Here is a 7,206-nt window from a genome sequence, read left to right on the forward strand (position 1 = left end):
CAAATCCCTTGATAGTACGATGTTTGGATCACAGGAGCTGAAGATAGAACATTTGAAGGGCATCAGTTGGAGGAAAGTTTGCTGAAGATAGTTTGATGCTTGTATCTCAGATTACTCCTACTACTACTACTACTACTACTACTACTACTACTACTACTACTACTACTACCACCACCACCACCTCCTCCTCCTCCTCCTCTTCTTCTTCTCCTCCTCCTCTTCCTCCAACTCTGTTACTGTTTAGTGTTCCTCCTCCTCCTCCTTCCTCCTCTCCTCCTTCCTCCCCTCCTCCTCCTCCTCTTCCTCCTCCTCCTCCTCCTCCTCCTCCTCCTCTTACCCTTCCCCTCCTCCCTCCTTCCCCTTCTCCATCAGCCAGAATTCATGGATTCCTGGTTACTAGTCTAGCATCTTCACCAGGGTCGAGAGAGATAAGACATCTCTTTTAACCTTGATCAACTAAACCAACTTTATAATCCCTCCTTCTTCTTACAACAATCTTTAATCCCTTGAAATAATCTCCAACAGGTAGAAGTTTATTTCTTTTCATTTCTCTTTGCTCCTTTTCTCAAAAATTTTCAAAATTTAAAAAGCGCCCTTTCGCCTATATGGAAGCATTTTCCAGGCCTTTATTTTGATTTATCATTTGTGTTTCCCTTTTCATTTTTAAACGTTGCCCGGTTTATTTTTGTCTTTTTATAGCCAGTAAGCCATTCTTTTCCAAATAATTCTTGTTTCCACTTTCGATATTTCTTCTGTCTTGTTAGATAAAATATGTTCCACATCTGTCATTCCTTCATTAAATCTTTGAGACATAACTGAGCCAGAGAATCAGACATCATTACTGTTAATATTGATATTGTAATTATTAATTTCTGGTTTCATTCTTCAAGGATCTCCTTTAATATTTCTGAGGTTTAAACACTTTATGTCATGTTGCAAATCTCAGTATTAATTGTCAAGAACAAGCTTATTTTTTTCTGCTTTGAATCTTCAGTGTCCAGTTTCTAAAATCATTGTTTTATGCCATCTTTGTTCTGACTTACAACAACCAAAATAAGCCTCTTTCCTACAACAAGCTGTTTAGTTTCTATAATTAATTTCAAAATCATACAGTAAATGTCAATATTCCAAATTTATCTGGACCCTTAATCCACTGTTAACTTTCTTAGATCAATATCCAAATGTAGGGTGTGTTTTTTTTTTTGCTGGTTATTTCATAGTCTTTACGTTCTTAAGCTTATAATTACTTTTTCTTTTGTTCAGCACTGAAGATAAATTCGCCTGACAAAAACTTTTCAAACTTGTCATTGTGAAGGTCGCTAATAGCTTCAAGATGAATTAAATTAAAAATTAAGATTCAATTAATTGGCAGTTTGTGAAGGTGATTAGAAAGTGAGGTATGCAAACTTAACGCCATTTAAAAGTCTCAGCAGTGGGTGTGAGCAAAATATTTATTTATTTATTCATTTATTTACTTACTTACCTAATTTACTTACTTAACTTACTTTGTTGTTGTTAGTTGCAAAGTCATGTCCGATCCATCGCGACCCCATGGACAATGTTTCTCCAGGCCTTCCTGTCCTCTACCATCCTCTGGAGTCTATCCAAGCTCACGCCGACTGCTTCGGTGACTCCATCCAGCCACCTCATTCTCTGCCGTCCCCTTCTTCTTTTGCCCTCCATCGTTCTCAGCATGAGGGTCTTCTTCAGGGAGTCCTTCCTTCTCATTTGGTGCCCAAAGTCTTTGAGTTTCCTCTTGAGTTTGAATTTATTTGTCTTGTATGCTGCCCACTCCCGAAGGACTCCGGGCGGCTTACAATAAACAAGGGAAGGGGATAAATAAACAAAACAACACTTTAAAATAACACAACAGTCACAGTTTCCGTGGGGCTGGATATTTCGAAAGCCCCCTGGCCTGCTGGAGCAGCCAGGACTTAACGGCTTTGTGGAAGGCCGGGAGGGTAGTAAGGGTCCGGATCTCCACGGGGAGGTCGTTCCAGAGGGCTGGAGCTGCGACAGAGAAGGCTCTCCCCCAGGGGGTCGCCAGCCGACATTGGCTGGCAGATGGGATCTGGAGAAGACCTAACCTGTGAGATCTAATCGGTCTATGGGAGGTAATCGGGCTCTTCAGGATCTGGCCTTCTAAAGAGCAGTCAGGGTGGATCTCCTCTAGGACTGACCGGTTGGATGGCCTTGCAGTCCAAGGAACTCAATGCAGGAGTCTTCTTCTCCAGCACCAGAGTTCAAAGGCCTCCATTCTTTGGTGCTCAGCCTTCCTTATGGTCCAACTTTCATAGCCATACATACTGGGAAAACCATAGCCTTGACTATATGCACATTTGTTGGCAACTTATAATGCTACTTACTTACTTACTTACTTACTTACTTACTTACTTACTTACTTACTTACTTACATACATACATACATACATACATACATACTTATATATTTACTTACCAAATTTATATGACTGCCTAACTCACACAGAGGACAGCTTACAATATTACAAATCCACAATATAAAAATGACATGCCCTGACCCTATATGGTAATATTATTTATTAAACAAATTTATATGGCTAATTCTGTCATTCCCGTGGCGCTCAAACCTGCAGAAAATTGCTGCCCTGCAGTCTCCTTGTGTGGAGCAGTCATCCAGAGCCCTTGCGGGCAATCTCCTGTCTTCTCCTTACCTGGAGAGATTCTATTTCTAAGGAACCTGTTTACCTACCAGTTTCTTAGTCTTTGTCGTTGTATAGTTAGCTTTGCTGTCAGGGAGCGGCGTTCAGTTTGCTTCAGGGGTGGTTTGCTGTTGGTGTTACTGCCGGTTCGCAACCCGCACGCTCTCTGCATGCGTGCACTCTTCAATGTAAATTGTTCTGCACGCATGCGCAGAGCAATTTACAGCGAACTGCGCATGCACAGTCACCAATATCCAAAATGGCAGCGGCCAAGCGGCAGCGAGGGAACTGGTTCAGGGGCATGGCAGGCCTGGGTCGCTGCTGGTTCTGCAACTCAGGTCTGAATTCCACTGCCGCTTCGGCTGAACCGGGCCGAACCGGCAGCAACTCACTTCTAGTTTGCTTGTTCTCAAAGTCCAAGGCTCCACCTATGTGCTATGTTATTCTGTGTTTCTCAACCTTGGCAACTTGACGAGGTCTGGACTTCAACTCCCAGAGTCGCCCCTGGGGAATTGTGGGAGTTGAAGTCCAGACCTCGTCAAGTTGCCAAGGTTGAGAAACACTGCTGTAATCTGTCACTCTCACCAGAGTGTGTTTGGCCACAAGGGACCACTGTCAACATAAATGTAAAATGTTTATTGGACAGTTTTCTTATGCCATTTCTGTTTCTAATTCTGGATCTCAAGAGGAGAATCTCTCTTTTCAAGCAGGGAGGAGGAGAGGCAGTTTTCTTGGGAAAAAGGGAGGGAGGCGTGCCGCGTGACACTTCTCATTCATTGTGAGCAAGAATTCTCTTTCCTGGTTTCTTCGTTTCCTTCTCCTACTGCTAAACTGCTCATTCCCCCCCCCCCAAAATAATATTTCATTTTCTTTAGAGCCGCCAAAGCAGTCGTGCCAATTCAGAAAGGCAAATTTTCAATCGCCTCACTTTATTTTCATAACAAGCGCTTCTTGATTTACAACCATTTGTTTAGTAATCATTTGACATTACAATCAGAAGTGGTATTCAGCCGGTTCTGACTGGTTCTACCGAACCGGTAGCAGAAAATTTGAGTAGTTCAGAGAACCGGCAAATACCACCTCTGGCTGGCCCCGCCCCCAATCAATTCACTGCTGTGGGAGTCAGACAACAACCGATAGGATGCATGTTCTTGCACAGGAACAGGAAGCTCAGGTGCAAAGCCCAAGAGAAGGTATAAATACCCCTCCCACTCTCAACTCCATGTGGTCAGCTGAGAACCATGTGCTTGGTGGTTCTGCTTCATCATTAAACCACCTTTCCAATCAGCCGCCATGTTTCCAGGGTCTTTCTTCTGGCTTGGAACTGAACCAGATGGACATTTCTTCCAACAATGTCAGAAGCATCACAATTGAAATACACAACATAAAATTTACAATATTCAAACACAAGATTAAAACGGGTACAAGTGAAAAGAATCTTTCAATCCGGAAGTATCCGAAGCGTAGCGAGGTGTACATTCCTACCTGTAACAGCGGCAGCGATTCACTTAACAACCCTGGGAAGAAAGGTTGTAAATGGGAGCAAAACTCACTTAACTTACTGAACAACAGTAATTTTGGGGGTCAACTGGGGTCGTAATTTGAGGACGACCTGTAAAATTGTTTGAGTAACTATTTGTCTTGCCTCTGTTTCTTTGCTGTCTTTCTATCCCTGTGTGGGTTGTGAAAATCCCTGTCAGTGGTAATCAGGATTTATTAAAAGAAACCAGCGAGAGGCGGGAGAAAATGTTTTGCAGAGATTAAAGAGGATTGTGAGCTGATCTTGGGCTGAATTGCTAGGCAGCTGGATCTGTTTGCTTAAGTCAGCATCTCGCTTAAGGAAACTGCTTCTCTCTTTCTCTCTCTGCCGTCCTTGAGTGCAGCTCTAGAAGAAGGGAGACAGACAACATCAGAGACCTAACGTTGAAGGTAGAGGTAGTCCTTGACTTACAAAAGTGTGTTGAGTGACCGTTGAAGTTACAACAGCACTGAAAAAAGTGACTTAGGGCCAGTAGTTAAATTCAAAGTTTTTTACTACCGGTCCACAAGGACTGGACTTTGGGCCAATCATCAACAGATTGTGAATTCTAGTCACACATTAGGCATGAAAGCCATCTGGGTGACTTTGGGCCAATGACCAGGTGACCGTGAGTTGTAGCACTGCCTTAGGCAGGAAAGCCGACTGGGTGACTTTGAGCCAATCACCAGGAGACTGTGAATTCTAGCGCTGCCTTAGGCATGAAAGCCGACTGCGTGACTTTGGGCCAATCACCAGGAGACTGTGAATTCTAGTGCTGCCTTAGGCATGAAAGCCGACTGCGTGACTTTGGGCCAATCACCAGGAGACTGTGAATTCTAGTGCTGGCTTAGGCATGAAAGCCATCTGGGTGATTTTGGGGCGATTACCAGGAGACAGTGAGTTCTAGTCAAACAGTAGGCACGAAAACTGGCTGGGTGACTTTGAGCTAATCACCAGGAGTTGGTGAGTTCTAGTGCCACCTTAGATGTGAAAGCCAGCTTGGTGATTTTGGGTCTCTTTCTCACAGCCCAAACCACCTCATGGGGTTTGTTGTTGTGGGGCAAACAAGAGGAAGAAGGATTGTTAGATACATTCACTGCCTTGAGTTATTGATATAAATAAACATGGCAGAGTCCAAATAAAGTAGGTAAGTGTGAAAATGTTAAGTTAGCGACTTTAGTACTTGGAACAGTAAAGTGTACAAGAAGCCAGAACACACAAAATTGTAGTTGATTATTTAGACAGCGCTGACTCACGCCTGAGGCAATCTACGCTCGGATTGGTTGCTGTGGGTGTAAAGGGGGAGTTTCCCTTTTTCCCCGCCTTTTTCTTCTTTGTGTTCTGTACACTGTAAACATTTACCTCATGATGATGTTGCAGTGCTCCTGACTGCCTTGTGTTCTTCCTTTTTCTGGATGATGACAAAGACTTAAGCGTTAAATATATTTATATTTCTAGAAAAGTCAATTTAAGCGTTAAATATATTTATATTTCTAGAAAAGACTACAAGTTTATGTCAACGTCTCCGACTTCATCTGGAGAGCTGCTGTGCAATTCCCTCACAGAAGACATGAAGGGGAAAAAAATGACTGGCTTCCCACAATACAGCTCTCCAATTTAATTTTAGCTATTATAAAGTCAAGCCTTAATTTGATTTTCTCTGCCTTCTTTTGTTTCTTTCCTTGTTTATACCTGCAGCCAGCCCAGAGTAGTGTTTTTTTTTTCAAACAACCGCGACTAACCTCACTTAGAGATGTGAGGACAATCAAAACATGCAAATCTCCCCAAAAGGCATAAGATTAAGGAAGGATACGTTTGTTTATCCAAATCGGGATAAAGTTCTTCTTGCATCTTTTAAGCCTTTTTGTTCTTCTCCAGATTTTTCCGGGAAGCAAAATGTGGAACTTTGAAGCTTCTGCTTTGGGGGAGAAAATAGAAAATAATAATAATAAAAAAGAAAGCCCTGAAAACTCGAGGCACAGTAAAACATGCAGAAATACAAAGTAAAACCTCTCAGGCCGTGCGTCTGGGTGCGTTTGTGGGGAATTTGCAACTCATCTCCATGTTTCAGCCATGTCTTTACAGCCGCAATCTTGGCTGTAGTTTTAAGCCGGATTGAATTTTTGAATCGACAAAGCCGGCGGAATCCTGAGCCTCCGGCTTCATTTCGGCTGCCGTTTTTATCTTTTTGTGTTCTGGGGGTTGATTTGCAGTGCGTTCCCATTATCCTTCTTTCCTTCTCCACCTCTCCCAAATCTTTGGAGGGAGACAATGTAATTTCACCGTTCTTGGGCTGTCGGGATTTGGGCGAGAGGCTGCGCTTTGGCTGTGGTTTCCCCAAAAGACAGAGACACAGAGCAATAATAGCAATAGCAATAACAGTAGACTTATATACCGCTTCATAGGGCTTTCAGCCCTCTCTAAGCGGTTTACAGAGTCAGCATATTGCCCCCAACAACAATCCGGGTCCTCATTTACTCACCTCGGAAGGATGGAAGGCTGAGTCAACCCTGAGCCGGTGAGATTTGAACCGCTGAACTGCTGATCTAGCAGTCAGCCTGCAGTGCTGCATTTAACCACTGCACCACCTTTGCGGAGTTTCCTTATTCCGTAGTCCTCGACTTAGGACCATAATTGAGCCCAAAATTTCCACTGTTAAGTGAGACAGTTGTTAAATGAGTTTTTCCTCTATTTCACGACCTTCCTTGCCACAGTTATTAAGTGAATCACTGCAGTTGCTATGTTAGTGGCATAGATTTGGATTTACCCAAAGTCACCCATCAGTTTTCATGCCTAAGATAGGACTAGAATTCACTGTCTCTTGGTGATTGACCCAAAGTCAGCCACTTGGTTTCCATGCCTAAGGTGGGACTAGAACTCACTGTCACCTGGTGAGTCACCCGGACAGCTTTCATGCTTAAGCCAGGACTAGAATTCACCATCTCCTGGTGAGACACCCGGACATGCCTAAGACAGGACTAGAACTTACCGTCTCCTGGTGATTGA

The sequence above is a fragment of the Thamnophis elegans genome, unplaced genomic scaffold (genome assembly GCF_009769535.1).
Source record: "Thamnophis elegans isolate rThaEle1 unplaced genomic scaffold, rThaEle1.pri scaffold_44_arrow_ctg1, whole genome shotgun sequence".
NCBI classification, from domain to species: domain Eukaryota; kingdom Metazoa; phylum Chordata; class Lepidosauria; order Squamata; family Colubridae; genus Thamnophis; species Thamnophis elegans.